Below are 15489 nucleotides of genomic sequence, written 5' to 3'. Positions count from 1 at the left end.
AACAACAGGCCTGAACCTGCTCAGCTCCAAAGAGCTGGCTAAACGATGGGGCATGTTCAGAATCTTCCTGAAGTTTAACAATTTCCCAAAAAGCTACACAAAGTGAATTTTCATATAAGACAAGAAGGAAAGAACAGGGTGTGACGTGGAAGGGGCCCTCTGGCAAACAAATTACTGCTTTTATTAAGTTACAAAACTCGCAGTCTTGTTCACGAGTGATCAGAGAAGGGAACAGGAGATGGACAGATGGATCGGTGCTGCGGCTGCAGACTCTTCACCAGTCCCTCTTTACCAGTCGATTTACGTCCTTACCCTCTGTCACAACGGGACTGAACGGACTCACGCGTAGGCTCTGAGTAGGGAACAATAAAGGTTTTTTATTTACAGAAGCACCAGGTGATCTATTTACACAGTGGGGAAAAGACGGGTTCCGGGAATCCACACACGAACAGGAGGGGGGAAAGACACTTGCAGTCCACACCCGCTCCAAAGTCCTCACTCCATCCACGCTCCACGCTCCTCTTCACACTCCACAAGAAACACAAAAGCTCGCTCCAATCCTCACACACTTGATCGCTCAGGTAACACAGGGGCAGGTCCAGGGAAATCTATTCACAGAGATGCAAAAGGTTACTGTAAGAAGATCGCTAGGGAAACACGAGAACGAACTGAGCTGGGGTTAACACTGACGAGAGTCGGCAACGGTCCAGCGACGAGAAATACAGGGCTGCCATCTTATAAGGGGACTGGAACACTGTTGGGTGATGAGCCACAGGTGTCACCAGGTGCGTGGGCCAAGGGCAGGAGCCCACAGATGAGCTCCGCCCAGGCAGTGAGAGAAGGAGGGAGGGAGAGAGCGGGGACAAAATCAAAACAAAAAAACACATGTAGCCACACTGAGGCGACCGGGTAGACACAGGGACCCTGACACCCTCGCCTTTTTCACAAATGTCATGTATGAAAATCTATAATAACTCCAGTTATACGGATATCAATATCCTCATAAGTGAGGATATTGATAAACTGATTTGAACTTTTACTGATTTCTGTTTAGATATAAATTGATTCAAAGTGGTCAGATATGCAGATCCTGACCTTTCCTCTGGCAAATATATAAACTCACTGAAAACAGTTTGACTTTTCAGAGAGTTTCCTATCTATCTGTATTTTTACTTTAATAGTTAAGCACGATTAACATTTAGGAAACAAAAATAAACAAGTTAATAAATGAAATGAAATAATACTGATTTATATATTCACTCTGTTTACTTTTTCGATATAGAAATACAATGAAGACTTCCATGTTCCTGCTGGTGGCGCTCTCTGGCACTGTGCTCTGCATGACTAACGGACGTGTTCAGAAAACCAGCATATCATCAACATGATCCCACAAGGGGGATGTGATGATCTGATAGCAAACAGAGATAATAATGGTAACTGTAAGCGCAAGAATACCTTTATCATTGGTGACTTTAATCAAGTTAGAACAATTTGTGATCCAAGCAATTGTATCAATGCAAATAGAAATCTTTATAAAAGCCCCACAGACGTGCACATTCTGTATTGTAAACTGCTGGGACAAACAACGATACCCATTGTACATCCAGATACGGATGAAAAGGCGTATTGTAATTGCATGTGATAAAATCAATACTTTCCTTCAGCCTGTGCACTTTGAATGTTGCTCTTGAGTTGAGAGATGCTGTGAGCTTGCTGCCATCTTTAAACATCACTTCATGATGCTGGTTTAGATGCTTTATAAGACTTTGTTACGTTTCTTAAACAGTGATGAAAATAATAAAGAGGAAATATGAGAGAAGTGATTTTCAGTGAATGTTGAAAAAAAATCCCACAACAACAAAAACGATGGCAACATTGCTACACTTTGCTTTCTTAGCTTGCATATTGTACATTTTCACAGTTGTTTCTGATTGGCTCCATCTTCTCTCGTTGTCACAGCTGTTGCTCAACTTTCAGCACTCATTCAATTAAAAAAACAACAAACAAAAAAACCAAGCTGCTGCTGGTAAGGTTGGCATTCTTGCAAGACTCAGTAACACAAAACAAATAAAAAAATGCACATCCCATGTTTATCCCATGTGATTCCAGGCTGAGTTTATGCATTTATGCTTATTTGTTTATAAAATATTATAAGCTGGTCTGAGGTCATTTGTTACTAAAGAAAAACAAACAAACACTGTGTCATTATTTAATCCACTAAAACTAAGACACAATGCAGAAGCAGTGTGTGAAAACTAAGTGCACCTTCACTGGTGTAGCATCTGCCTTAGAAACAATGAAGTCAAATGAAACTGTTGAATCATCTCTATGTGCTAAAGGCTCATTTTAATGCAGCATTAATCACGTTGCTTTAACAGTGCTGCATTTTAACCCTGGAGGGTCTTAGAAAAATGCATACACTATTGGTCTTAGAGCCACAAATCGACCACGCCCAAAAAAGTGCTATAAAAAATTTATATATTAATATTTTTTTCCACTTTAAATTAGCCAATCTTTTAGACCTACTTCTCCTTGAAATATTCATGTCAAGTTTTAATTACATTTCGCGGATTTTAACCCTTTATATCCCGGTTTCGTCACATGAGCGCACTGCTTTTTTTGCCCCAAAAAACAAAAAACTTGAATATTTTCCAAAAAAAACATTTGAGGTAATATTCAATTGTTATTATAATTAGGCCTTTGGATGGACTAAAGATTGGCACCAAGAGTCATTTCGATCGCCTTTTATTTTTTTTCCAGGAGCGCATTTCATAAAATGCACACTATCGACCACGCCCAAAAAGTGCAATAAAAATATTAAATATTAATTTTTTTTTCACTTTAAATTGGTCAGTCTTTTAAAACTACTTCTCCCTGAAATATTCATATAAAGTTTTAATTATATTTTCGTTGTTTTAACCCTTTAAATTACAAAAAAACTAAAAAAAAAACTAAAAAACTAAATATTTTCCCAAAAAAACATTTGAAGTAATATTTGATTGTTATTATAATTAGGCCTTTAGATGGACTAAAGATTGGCACAAACAGTCATTTCGATCGCCTTTTATTTTTTTTTTCAGGACCAGAAAATGGTCTCCAGGCGGCAAATGCTCCTCCTCTAGGCCGAAATAAGTGCATGTTGCCGGGGTAAGTCGCGACGATCACCGGGGCACGATCACCGGGGACTGCTTTTTCCAGCCCACACGTCCGATACCACGTGACAACAAATACGTCATTTCCTGTTGACTAAAAAAAAAAAAAAAAAGCACCCTCTCATGGTCCTAGGGACCCAAAAATGGTCCCGCACGATCAGCGGGCGAAGCCGCTGCAGCACGCCGGAAATGACGCTTCATTCCCCGCAGGTCTCTTTAAGCAGCCCGCTGTTTTCCAGCCCCAGGTCAAATGTGGAGCAAGGGCACCACCCGGTGGACAAATAAAAAAATTACAATTCTAAGGCCTCTTCTCCAAAACAAAAACGAAACCTAAGCCATCACCCAGATGTTAACGGTATAAATCCTGCAGTGAAAAATAGCGTTTATAATGGGTTTCAATGGGGCACAAATCGACCCTAGGATCAATAGCGTAAGTTTATCGCTAGCTTAGCCACTGAAGCTAATTTCCGGAAGTCATACTGAAATTTTAACAGTAAATGTGACCAAACTTTTTTTTGCAGACTTTCGCTATATTCCATTCAACACTGTGCAAATGGCAGGTAATCAAAATTTGAAAATAGCCAAAAATAGCCACAAATCGACCCAAGGCCCTCCAGGGGTTTTAATAATGTTTATCACGTTCTTTGTAGATTTTAATTATCACCATCGTCGCTGTGAGAACATGTCTGGTTGGAGCAGGCGGCACTCAGGGATCATGTTGTGTGGAAGAAGAGTCATGTGATTTTTTTTTTTTAAAGATTTTTTCTATGAGTGCACAGAGTGTGAAACAGAAAGATAGGATCGACAGAGAAAGCTGATCATGTCTGTTGTGACACCTGCAATCTCTGACTAGAGTTTTAGGTTCTGTCAGGCAGCTAACACAAAGAAAGCCTGGCTTCATTGTACAAATACAACTTACATATACAACACATGACATATTACACAGAGTCATTATTTATTCAACAAAAACTAAGCCAGATGCAGTTTTTGGATTTTATTTCAAAATGTTCTTATTCTGATTGTTTACTTAATATATTTAGACACATTTGGTTTATTTCTATAAAAATGATATTTTACACAAAACTTCAAACAGCTGCCTGCAAACATGGCTCTTTATTGTAAAGCCAGGTATGAACAACAACCTGCAGCTGCATGCTGTTGTGCTCATTGGTGTCACATTAGGTTCTGAACCACAAACAGAGAAGTTTCTTAGAACTGCTGGGCTAGTGATGTAGGTGTTGATGCAAATGATGGCTTAGGGTGGTGCTACGACAGTGTATAAAAACTGAAGCTCCCAGAGCCAAGTGTTATTTGTTCTTCCGTAACTGAGGTGAACTATAACCTGCTCAGGTAGAATTTAATAACAGCGTGTCTGAACTGCTCGTCTCCAGGCTTCACGTCTCATTCTGTAAGAACTTGTTTGTTTATGAACTTTTTATAAACAACAGACTTTTGTATACTTCCAAGAAAGAGGGAGAACTTACTCTTCTGCCACACTCACGTTCATCTTTATCTGTCATCAGTTCAGATAAAAGCATCACTGATTATTCTGAACACTGTTTTAAAGCTTCTGCGTCACTCTGATTTCTTCTTAAAGTTGGCAGACAGGATTGTGAAGAAGGACATAGTGGATCCCCCCTTTTAATGAGCATATTATCTGTGAACACTGAATACAAACAACCTAAATGCTCATTAAAGAAGCAGGTTGGCTCATAAAGTGCTCTGTACTTGTTTTATGCAAGTGCTGTTTCTGGAAACAACCACCATCTGTAATCAACACAGGACTTATTGAGCTGTCAGGTGTGCAGACAACATGGCACATTTTGGGAACACCTATAGTTGATGTCTTAATTATGAAAATAGCTACTATGTAGTTGATGCTTCCTGTTCTGCCAGAGCAGGTGCAGCCTTTGTGGAAGTGGGTTCCACTGGACCAGCGTCTGTGAACGATCCATTGTGGGTGATTTTTTTTTTGACCTTACATCTGTGTGTAAGGACCAACCACAACCATCTAAAATCTTTGCATGTTATTTTATCTTCTGTGTAAGAAGTACACAGCATACCCTGATGATCAGCTTCAAGGGTTCTCAGTGTAGGATGCATACAGTATGTCATGCTGAAATATAGAGCACTTACAATAGAACCCACTAGAAACCAATTATTTTAGCCTGGTTCCTTAAATCTATGGCATTTTTCCCATGCTGACTGATATGCTGCTCAGTGTCTTTTGCTGTCTGTCATGATCCTGGGCCATGTTGGCCCAGCATTCTTAGTTTTCATATGTTTTGTGTGTTGTTCTTTATTTATGCCATGGTTTCTGTTAAGATGTTCCTTATTTGATTACCTCCTGTGTGCCCCTCTGTTTATCTGTGAGCCCTCGTTTCCCCTCCTTGAGTTTTATTCCATGTTTTCCCAGCCCGTTATGTCCGTGCTCTCCCCGTGCTGTCTCTCCTCCTCTCTGAACCTCCGTGTACTTCCTGTTTTACTTTGACAGTCTCCCGTCAGTGTTGCGTTCACTCCTGCCGTGTCTTGTTATGATTATCAGTGTCACCTGTGTTCCCCGTGTGCTCCCACTTCCCTCGTTAACCCTCTGTGTATTTATGTCTGCGTCTCCCTCAGTTCTGTGTCGCGTTCTCCCTCATTCATGGCCGTGTGTTTCTCTGTGTATTACGTTATAGTTTCCTCGTTTAGGTTGTATGGTTTCTCTCTCCAGCAATAAAGCTGTGTTTTGAGTTCATTCCTGCCTCCGTGAGCTTGTGTTTGGGTCCTCATCCTGCCTGCACACAGCCGCAACCATGACAGTCTGCTTTTAAATCAGATGTCACTCTGAACATAAACACAAGCCACAGCAGCCCAGCTGTCTTAGCTGAGTACAAGGATACATTTACTCTCTTTGTGTAAAATATTGTGATGATTTTACATTATATTAGGCAGGCAGCTGCCCAAATTAAACCGTGACTATTAGCAGTTTGGTTATTTTGAACGCCTCGGCTGGAAAAAATTCAAAATGGTTTGTAAGGTTGGCCACAGCTTTGTATGTAAAGGGGAGTTAGAAGATTGCTTCATATTTTAAGATTGATTAAGATTAATTAATATTTTTAATTGTTTTATTTTACATCTCACCTTTTACACTGCATTGAGTTGCTGCCATGTGATTGGCTGAGTGTACATCGTTCTTTGTTTCAAAATGGACTTAATGCTTGGTTGAACAGTTGTGATGTTTATCTCCTTTAGATTTATTTTTTATTGTCATGATGAAAAATGGTTTGTTGGTTCATACCTATGAAGTTACAGTGTTTCTGAAAAGCCTAAAAAGATGAATTGTTACCATAGTAAACTTCAAAACAGACTTTATTATATGATATAGTTATAAAATTGGATAAAAACTGACTTCAGCATAATATAAAATAATGTGTTGTCACTATGTATGCATTGGTCAACTTTCAGATCTATGAAGTTCAGCTCCCCCAGCTGTGTCTCCCTTCTGTGGCCCATTCCCTCATTACTACCCTGTGTATTTAAGCCCTGTGTTTTCCCACGCTTGGTGTCGCGTCGTACCCTCAGACCCTGCCTGTGTGTTCCTGCTTGGTTTCATGGTTTGGTTTCTGTTTTTGTTTCATGCCAGCAATAAAAGCTGTGGTTTTAGTTACATTTCGTCTCGGAGTCCTGCATTTGGATCCACATTTCCACCTGCCCGCACTCAGAGCCCTGACATCAGCATAATATAAAATAATGTGTTTTCCCGATACCTGATTTTTAGCACTATGTATGCATTGGTCAACTTTCAGATCTATGAAGTTCAGCTCAGTTATCTATGTTTTCATTTTTAGTTTCCATTTGCATTTAGATGCACGGCCGATTCTCTGATGTGTGATCTGTTTCTACCTGTGCTGATGCTAGCAGGACTAAAGCTGATCAAGCAGCAGTAAATATGTGAAGCAAGGCTGAAGGATACACTCATAAAATGAACAGAATCATAAGAATATAACAGCACGAGCACTGCAAATGCAACTAAAACATGTTGACATCAAATGGTATGTTATTTGAAATCTATATGAAATAATGACACATCTATATTTTCCAATTTATTTATTTTTTTTTGTATTTATTTAGTTTTTCCACAGTTGTGTAAATCAGTCTGTCTGTGGACTGGTACAGCTGAAAAGCCGACGCAGCCAGTTCCTCTTCTTCTTCTTGGGTTTTTTCTCTGGCACAGTCTTAGCTTCAGTTTTGAGTTCAGCTGGATTGGTAGTTATCGTTTTCTCTCTGTCTTCTGTTTGTTGTAGAGAGTCATGCAGAGACATCTCAGTTGATGTCAGGGAGTCTTCTTCTTCTTCCTTGTCCTGTTCTTTGGTGTCTTTTTCCACCAGAAGCTCAGATTTTCCATTTGCTGTGTTGGAATTTTGTTCATTTTGCTCCTGTGTGATTTTAATGTAGGACGCTTTGACTTCTTTCAACTCTTGATAAAGAGTCTCTACTTTCATGTCATGAAGCTCCTTGTTGGAGCAGAGCTGGGATTTAAGCTCACTGATTTCCATGTTCAGTGTCTCCTGGTCCTGCCTATGTTTGTCTTCCTGTTCCTTGAGTTGGTGTTGAGCTTCTAGGAGCTGTTGTTGGAGTGTTCCTATTTGCTCTTGTTGAGTCTTGTATTGGACTTCAAATTGAGCCTCCTTCAGACCTACACAGTCCGTGTGTGAAGCCTCTGTGGTTTGTGTAGAAGAATCCACACACTGCTCTGTGGTAGGGTCGCTGACGTCTTCGTGCAGGACACGGATCATGTCATCCAGCATGACAACTGCTTGGTTGTCCTTTGCTTGAACCTCTGTTTTGCTCTTATCAGGCTTATTATTATCATTAGCCTCCTCCAGTTGCTCTATGAGCTCTTTAATTGTTTCTTCATGCTGTTTTTTGTCGGCGATCATCTGTGCATGAAGTTTGGTCACCTTAGACTGGTAATAAGAAGCCCTCTTATTAGCAGCTACCAGTTTCCAGTAAAGCTCGTTCTGGTGGTTTTGGGAAGCTTGTAGTTGATGCCTGAGAGCAGCAATCTCACAACATGAATCATACTGGACTCTGCCATGATGGGGTATAAATCTGGGATTTGGCTGATGTTGCCACGTCCCTCCATTTGGCCCAGGGTTTTGTCCACTGGCGTTATTCATGTTTGCCTCTGTCTCCATATTCACGTCGTCCTTTGTTTCTGACATAGGGAGGGATTCAGGGTTTTCCCTTTCAGAGGTTCCTTCAGGGTTTCCTGACACTTCTTCATTTCTCAGGTTGCTTCCATCAGCCACGTTGTTTTGGGCTTCTAGAAGAGCCCGAGCATACGCCCGAGTAATCGGTCGTCTGGGTTCTTCAGCCACTCTTTTCTGTTTTTGCCCCCTTTTTTTCTTGCCTTTCACGACCACTTCTGTTTGAACTTGTGCCAGAGGACGTGTTTCAGGATTTGGTGTTTGGGCTTTTTTGAGGTAATTTTCCGATCTTTGCAAAACTGTTATATTTGGGCTCACGACCACTTCCATCTGTGCTTCTGCCATTTTATATGCGTCTGCGTCTGCGTCTGCTTCAGCGTCTCTGTGTCTTCCTTATCTTGGTTTTAACAAACAGGTTGTTTTGTAGTTCTGCCACCAAAGAGTTGCTACAGTTGACTGAATTTCTCCTTCCAATGACAGAATGTGATGACATCACAAGCTTTGTGCCTTTGATGACATCACAGGCTTTGTGCATTTGATTCTGTGATTGGATAGTTTGAAAATAAAATGTCCACAAATGTACTTTAAAAAAAGTCATTTTATTTTGTAGTATATGTTGAATTAACACTATAAAAGCTACTCGACCAGAATTGCAGTTAAAAATAAAACAAAAGCAAAACACAAGTTTTTATAAATGGTTGTTACAAACAAACCAAAGGAGAAGACGACTGTTTAGTGGAAAAATATTAGACATGCTCTCTCATAATAACTGTGTAATAATGTAAACTAAGACATGTCGAAAACATTGATATTTAGTTAAAGGTATTTATTCAAACGATCCAATGACCAGCATGTTTTAGTGAATGTCTGTAGGCACTGGGAGCTTGGTGGTTGCCTAGGCGACAATATGTCATCTATGTTTTGTTTTTAATTCAGTTTCACTGGTGAAACTAAGAAACAACAGGCTGTAGAGGGACACGTTAACAGAGCTTTACTAACTCTTACTGTCATATCCAGTGTGGACAAATCTGTATAGATTCATATTAATATATTAATCATTCATTTGAATAACCAAGGATGCAAAATAAAAATCACAGGAGAGTTTATGAGACCAGGTCAAGTTCAGAGACACACGTTTAGCAGAGGTGAAGCCTCGAGGACAGCTGGCAGCTACACCCATGTATGACAGCACCCACCTGTCACAAAGAGCAGCCTTTCCATGCCTGACTCTGCATAATTGTCAGCATCCAAGCATTTTCAATGAGTCATCATCCTCAGAAATCATCCTTTGCACAGTTGTTATGAAGAGAAAAATAAACTTTAGAGCTGAAAATCAGATATGAACCGTGATCTGGGAGGGGAAGGGCACCTGCTGCCAGACAATGTTCACCTTGGAAAAAGTCAAAAGTGGTTTATAAATTTTGCCACAGGTCTGTTTGTCAGAGGGAGTTAGGCCATTGCTTCATAATTAAAGACTGATTAAGATGATTCATATTTTCTTAAAGGTTCTTTTTAGACCTCACCTTTTACACCTGCATTGAGTTGCTGCCATGTGATTGGCTGATCAGATATTTGCATTAATGAGTATTTGAACAGATCTACCTAATGAAGTTTTATATTTATGATGAAAATGCTTTGATGGTTCATACCTATGAAGTTACAGTATATCTGAAGAGCCTTAAAATATTTTTTTTACCATAGTAAACTTCAAAACAGACTTTATTATATGATATAGTTTTAAAAAAGGATAACAATTAACTTCAGCATAATATAAAATAATGTGTTTTCCCGATACCTGATTTTTAGCACTATGTATGCATTGGTCAACTTTCAGATCTATGAAGTTCAGCTCAGTTATCTATGTTTTCATTTTTAGTTTCCATTTGCATTTAGATGCACGGCCGATTCTCTGATGTGTGATCTGTTTCTACCTGTGCTGATGCTAGCAGGACTAAAGCTGATCAAGCAGCAGTAAATATGTGAAGCAAGGCTGAAGGGTACACTCATAAAATGAACAGAATCATAAGAATATAACAGCACGAGCACTGCAAATGCAACTAAACCATGTTGACATCAAATGGTATGTTATTTGAAATCTATATGAAATAATGACACATCTATGTTTTCCAATTTATTTTATTTATTAATTTTATTTTTTCCACAGTTGTGTAAATCAGTCTGTCTGTGGACTGCCAGCCAACACATCCACAACACCAACAACTCAGACAGCACAAAGCCTTTTAAGTTGGCGAGGCGTGATAGCAAATGCAGCGCAGGTACATCCATCTGACCTGCAGCAGCATCGCAGACCACGCCCCCCCTCCACACCACTCTTTCCTCACAGTTGCTCGCCATCGTTGCGCTCAGAGGGTAGAAGGTCCCGATCGAAGTGCACAGGTAACTTCCCTTCACATTTCACGACAATGATCCTGTTGGTGAGAAGCCTGCCTTCATACTGGCAGCTGGGTTTCCTGGCTCCCTGATGCTTTAGCTTACATTTAATTATGCGAAACGTTGCGGTACTATACGTCATGCCGCTATTTTCATCGTACCTCCCATCACCTCTACAAATGGATTTGACCTTTGCTGGAATGCTGAGGATGAATGTGTTGGTTTCCTTACAACTGTTGTCAATTTTGTAGATATTCCTATTTGATATTTCTGTGTTACACAGCTTTTCAGTCATCTTAGCATCTACATGCTGTCTTCTAAACTTTTCATAAGGTGTTTCTTCAGGTCGGTGCTCGCTTGGTTGAAAATTGTTCACTTTGGAAAATCCGGAAGCAAAGAGCAGCACGAGCATCATGCAGACAAACAGTGTCTTCATCGTCTCCTGGAGAAGAAAACACATGGACATTTTTCCACATTAAGAATTTGGCAGATACATCCTTTTGGATCCTGAAGCTCAGTAAGTCGTCTTTGTGAGCTGCAAACATACACGACAAGAGGACTGATAGACCTTTTTCTTTAAATGAAAGAAGTCGTTTTATTTATAGTTTTCTTTTTTATTTATTTCTAATCATATATATTACTTTGTTCTCTGTTTATTTTTTATTTTTCAACTGTTAGGACGATTTCTAAATATCCTGAACAAGCCTGATCTGGACGGCTCCTGGAAGCAGATTCAGGCGTGATGATGTCATTTTCAACTGGAAAAAGAAGCTTTGAAAAGCTGAAGTAGTTTAAATGTTTAGATATTTAACCTTGTTGTATTACTTTATATTTTATATTCATCGTATTAAGACATCAAGATATTTGTTTTTGCCTTAAAATTTTGTGTTTTAATTTATACTTTTTGTTATTCTTTTTTTTAATTTTGTCATTTTGCCTTTTTTACTTGATGTGATTTGGATAAATATATATTTATATCTACAGATATATTGAGAGAGTTTTCCTCTGGGTTTCACAAGCCCATTTTATAGATAAAAGTCCAGGTCATAATAGATCCGGTTCATTAAGAACAAAGTTTAAATCCGATTTAATATAAAAGCCTTTCTGCACTCAGTTATTCTTTCCTGTCACATGTTTCAGTGTGCTCTGTAGTAACAGTGACACACTGCAAAATAAAAATAATAAGACACTCACCTTTTTTTCCTTTACTAATGATGATGATTAACCTGCAGTGGTTCAGGTATAAGTTGGTTGTCTGGAACAGCAGGTGATGAAGATGTGGTGAAGGGTCTGTGGTTCATGTATATAGTGGGTTCATTACATAACTGGATAGGCAACATCTGACAGTCAGTTTAAATAAGATCTTGTTGTATTTGAACACAAATCAGCAAAAACAGGTCTCTCACCGTGCAAATATACAGCTTACGTAAGTTTAGTGTGCTCACCGAATGCAGTGTTTAGTGTAGCAGCAGAATTATGACAGTTTATGGAGATGTTCAACGTGAGCCTGCTGCCCAGCTTTAAAAGGAAAATCATTTTAAATGATACATAATAAGTTCTTACCAAAAGAGGAATGCAGACGGAGATGAGCAGAGATCTCTTCTGCAGTTCAGATGCTGCTGTGAGTTCTAGTTCACTTCTGTCACAGAGGAACAAAGTGTGTTTGGATCTGGACACTTTGATTTTTATACTTCTGATCAGCACCACCTCAAATAATCCTTTGCATCCACACCTACATCACTGGCCCACCACTTCTAGGAAACTTTAACACTTCCCTGCTTGTGACTCAGAAAGATAATGCAAATATGATGACCACTGACCACAAGAACCTGCATGTAGATGCAGCCTGTTTTTCCACATCTGGCTTTAGAAAAAAAATTAATGCACAAACAAATAGATTTAAAATAAAAAGATGTGTTGGTATATTTTGACCTTTCAAATAAACTATTAACACTTCTTTTTCCCCTTTTTAAGTATAATTTTTGGCAAATAAAGTGAGTGTTTTGACCATTTGCAGTTAAAATGTTGAACAATCTTTTTATTTTTGTTTTACTACCAGTTGGTTGTAATAATTTCATATGAGGATTTACATGGATGTATAACAAAACAAAGGATAAAAGTATATATAAAAGTATATTTAATGAAGCTGATCGAACAACAGTGCAATATGGCATGATGACAGTGTTTACAATTTTGGCAGGAGAACAAAAGATAAATATTATAAAATACAAGACATGAAAATCTCAGAGGTCAGGGGTCGGGGGCCCAGGAAGTCTGACCCGCAGATTCCAGGTCTGACTTCGAGTACATAAAATATCGTCTTTCTTGTGGGGAAGGAGCCTGAGTTAGAGCAGGAAGTTACACCATATTGATATTGTTGGGGTAGCCTCAATGCCAGTGTTGGACTCTCCAGTTTCCTTGAAGGAGGTTTGACTTTGTGCCATCGTTGGCTGGACTCTGTGCTCATTGATATCCCCGTATCAGTGAGTTAAGACACCATGCATTTATTTTCTGTGTGGCACACAACAAGAAAACAAGCCAAGAGAGAACACATCAGCCTCCAATGACAGTTTATTAAAAGGTTTATTGGAGGTTATTTGTTGTGTTATTGAACCTGTGTGCTAATGAAAGAGTGTCCTTAATAAACGTACTCCATAAGGAAGTGTGTTCACAAGTGCACAGAACACATTAGGGCACAGGTCAGTGATCGGTTTTACAATTGTATTGTCAGATCGATGGACACTTTCGGATACTTGGATATTCAGGTGATTAGAGGAGCAGAGATGATCAGCTGATCAGGATTTGGTGGTGTGTTGGATCAGGTGGTGGAGAGATACAGGACAGGCCTGACATACACAAACGTATAGTGAAGGTGCAGAGGCTCAGATCTGTGACATCGTCCCAGCTCAGTGTCCATATTTAGATGTAACAGTGCTATAGACTTTACCTGACAACTTGTATGAGTAATGTTTTCATCTCAGGCATGTCAATTTCATTTGTGAATATATTTTTAATACTTGTACAACAGATTTTTTTGAGTGTTAAATAGAAATTATATGCTGAAACTGAAGTGATGGGTCGCACTCTTTAGTTCACCCCTGCTCTCGAAACAATGTAGGTGGTCCAGTTAACATATTTACATTTTTTCATTTGCTGTTTCACTTGCAAAATATTTCCAGTGTGACATTTGATCAGGTCTTGTAAACCTTGTCGTTAACCAAGCAGTCACTCCCAGGCTGCTGTGCTGATCACCGGATCTTAACTTCATTGTCACAGTGCACTCAGAACAAAACAGCCATGCAGAGATATGAGTCACAGTGACATTAAAACTGATGAAGACCGTCGTCGTTAGAACCAGCAAACTGAACGAACTAAAAAAGATCATCTAAATTCAACTGGTCTAAAATATCAGGATCTCAGTGTTAAGTCCATATTTTTGAAGTAGAAGCTTTTACTGGTTTTACTTAAGAAAAAGAAATAATAAGGAATTGTTTTGGAATTTGTCCAGGTTAACAGATGAAATCATGTTCAGTGCTTTGTCCTGTCAGTAAACACAGATTCTTTATTTGCACTGAATGGGACCGCATATAATTTCACTGCTTTTGGCGTAATGACAATAAAAGATAGTTTCAAAGTCTGACCTGCAAAGCCCGTCCACCCAGTGTCCTCCTCAGTCATGCTGGTTGCATGATTGCTGTAGAAGTGCTAAACTACTGTGACCTGATTAATTGAACTGAGCTCACACTGCAATAACTAATCAGTGAGGTGGTAGTTTAAGTACTTCATTACCAAAATGTATAAATGAAGTACATCAGAAGATGTTGGGGAAGAAGGACTTCACCAGGTGGGCCTGGACCCCCGAGGCCTGTCCCTGTGCCGACCTCGTCTGAGTCTAAAAGATTTATAAGATAGAGCTCATCAAAAGACTAAGATATGAATATAAACATGATATTTGTCAGTTTAATTTAATGTTAAGTTGAACTGGAGTTAACCAGAATCCTTTACTCTTCCAACTCCTCTACTTTGTCTAACAGTTAGCTTAGCTTAGCCTAGCCAAGTTTTCTTTGCAAAATTGCTAATTGCAGGGTTTCAAATTGCAGTTTTGATTTTAAGTGGACTAATTGTTCAGACCTGCTCTGGGGCCTGTCTGAAGTATTAAATTGACATATATTTGTCTCAACACCTACGCAGGAGAACTTTTTTGTAAGTGTGAAATGGAAAATAGAAGAAGAAGTAGAGATGTGGGTGTTCCTATTTACATGTTTTTATTTTCTGTTTCTTTAGCCAAACATGTTATTTGATCAGAGCACCTGCCTGTACACCTGCTGTTAACCAAGCAGTTATTTTCAAGCTGCTACACTGATCACAAAGTCAGGACATATGAATGACAGGAAGTGTCCAGTATCACGTACCGATATTAATGACAACAATGATGGGTCAAAGCAACATATGATGAACATTTATTACGATATCCTGATAAATGTAATGCAGCGGGATAACTTCTACAGTTATTATGTTAGTGATGATGCCTCTTTGCTTTTCATTTATTCACAGCTTTGTGGCGTACGATGGAGTGTCAGGGCCACATTAAGATGATAACCTGCCACGGCTGCAGTACCCTCTACAACACGGCTTGTGTCGATGATTTAGTGAAGCAAACTGATCAGCTGTCTCATTGTGTCTTTTGTGTGTTTGGTTTTGTGTTTTCAATGAACTGAAAGCCCTCTTTAATGCACGAGGGTGTGACCATCCAC

At 39.2% G+C, this 15489-nt stretch overlaps 1 protein-coding gene and 1 long non-coding RNA gene across 2 annotated transcripts in view; both read left to right on the top strand.

Annotated features, from left to right (window-relative positions):
- Positions 1–12639, top strand: part of LOC308394586 — a 28517-nt gene extending 15878 nt beyond the window's left edge. Inside the window, exons 3-4 of the long non-coding RNA XR_013971244.1 lie at positions 11069–11252; positions 11414–12639. This is a non-coding gene — a long non-coding RNA (uncharacterized lncRNA). The remainder of the gene's footprint in view (positions 1–11068; positions 11253–11413) is intronic.
- Positions 1–15489, top strand: part of LOC308393807 (uncharacterized protein) — an 810936-nt gene that overhangs the window by 200688 nt on the left and 594759 nt on the right. The window lies entirely within an intron of this gene.

Source organism: Rhamphochromis sp. 'chilingali' (genome assembly GCF_963969265.1).
Source record: "Rhamphochromis sp. 'chilingali' genome assembly, chromosome: 1".
Taxonomy (NCBI): domain Eukaryota; kingdom Metazoa; phylum Chordata; class Actinopteri; order Cichliformes; family Cichlidae; genus Rhamphochromis; species Rhamphochromis sp. 'chilingali'.
Note: the sequence above shows the minus strand (reverse complement) of the source record. Positions and strands in the feature narration are given on the sequence as shown.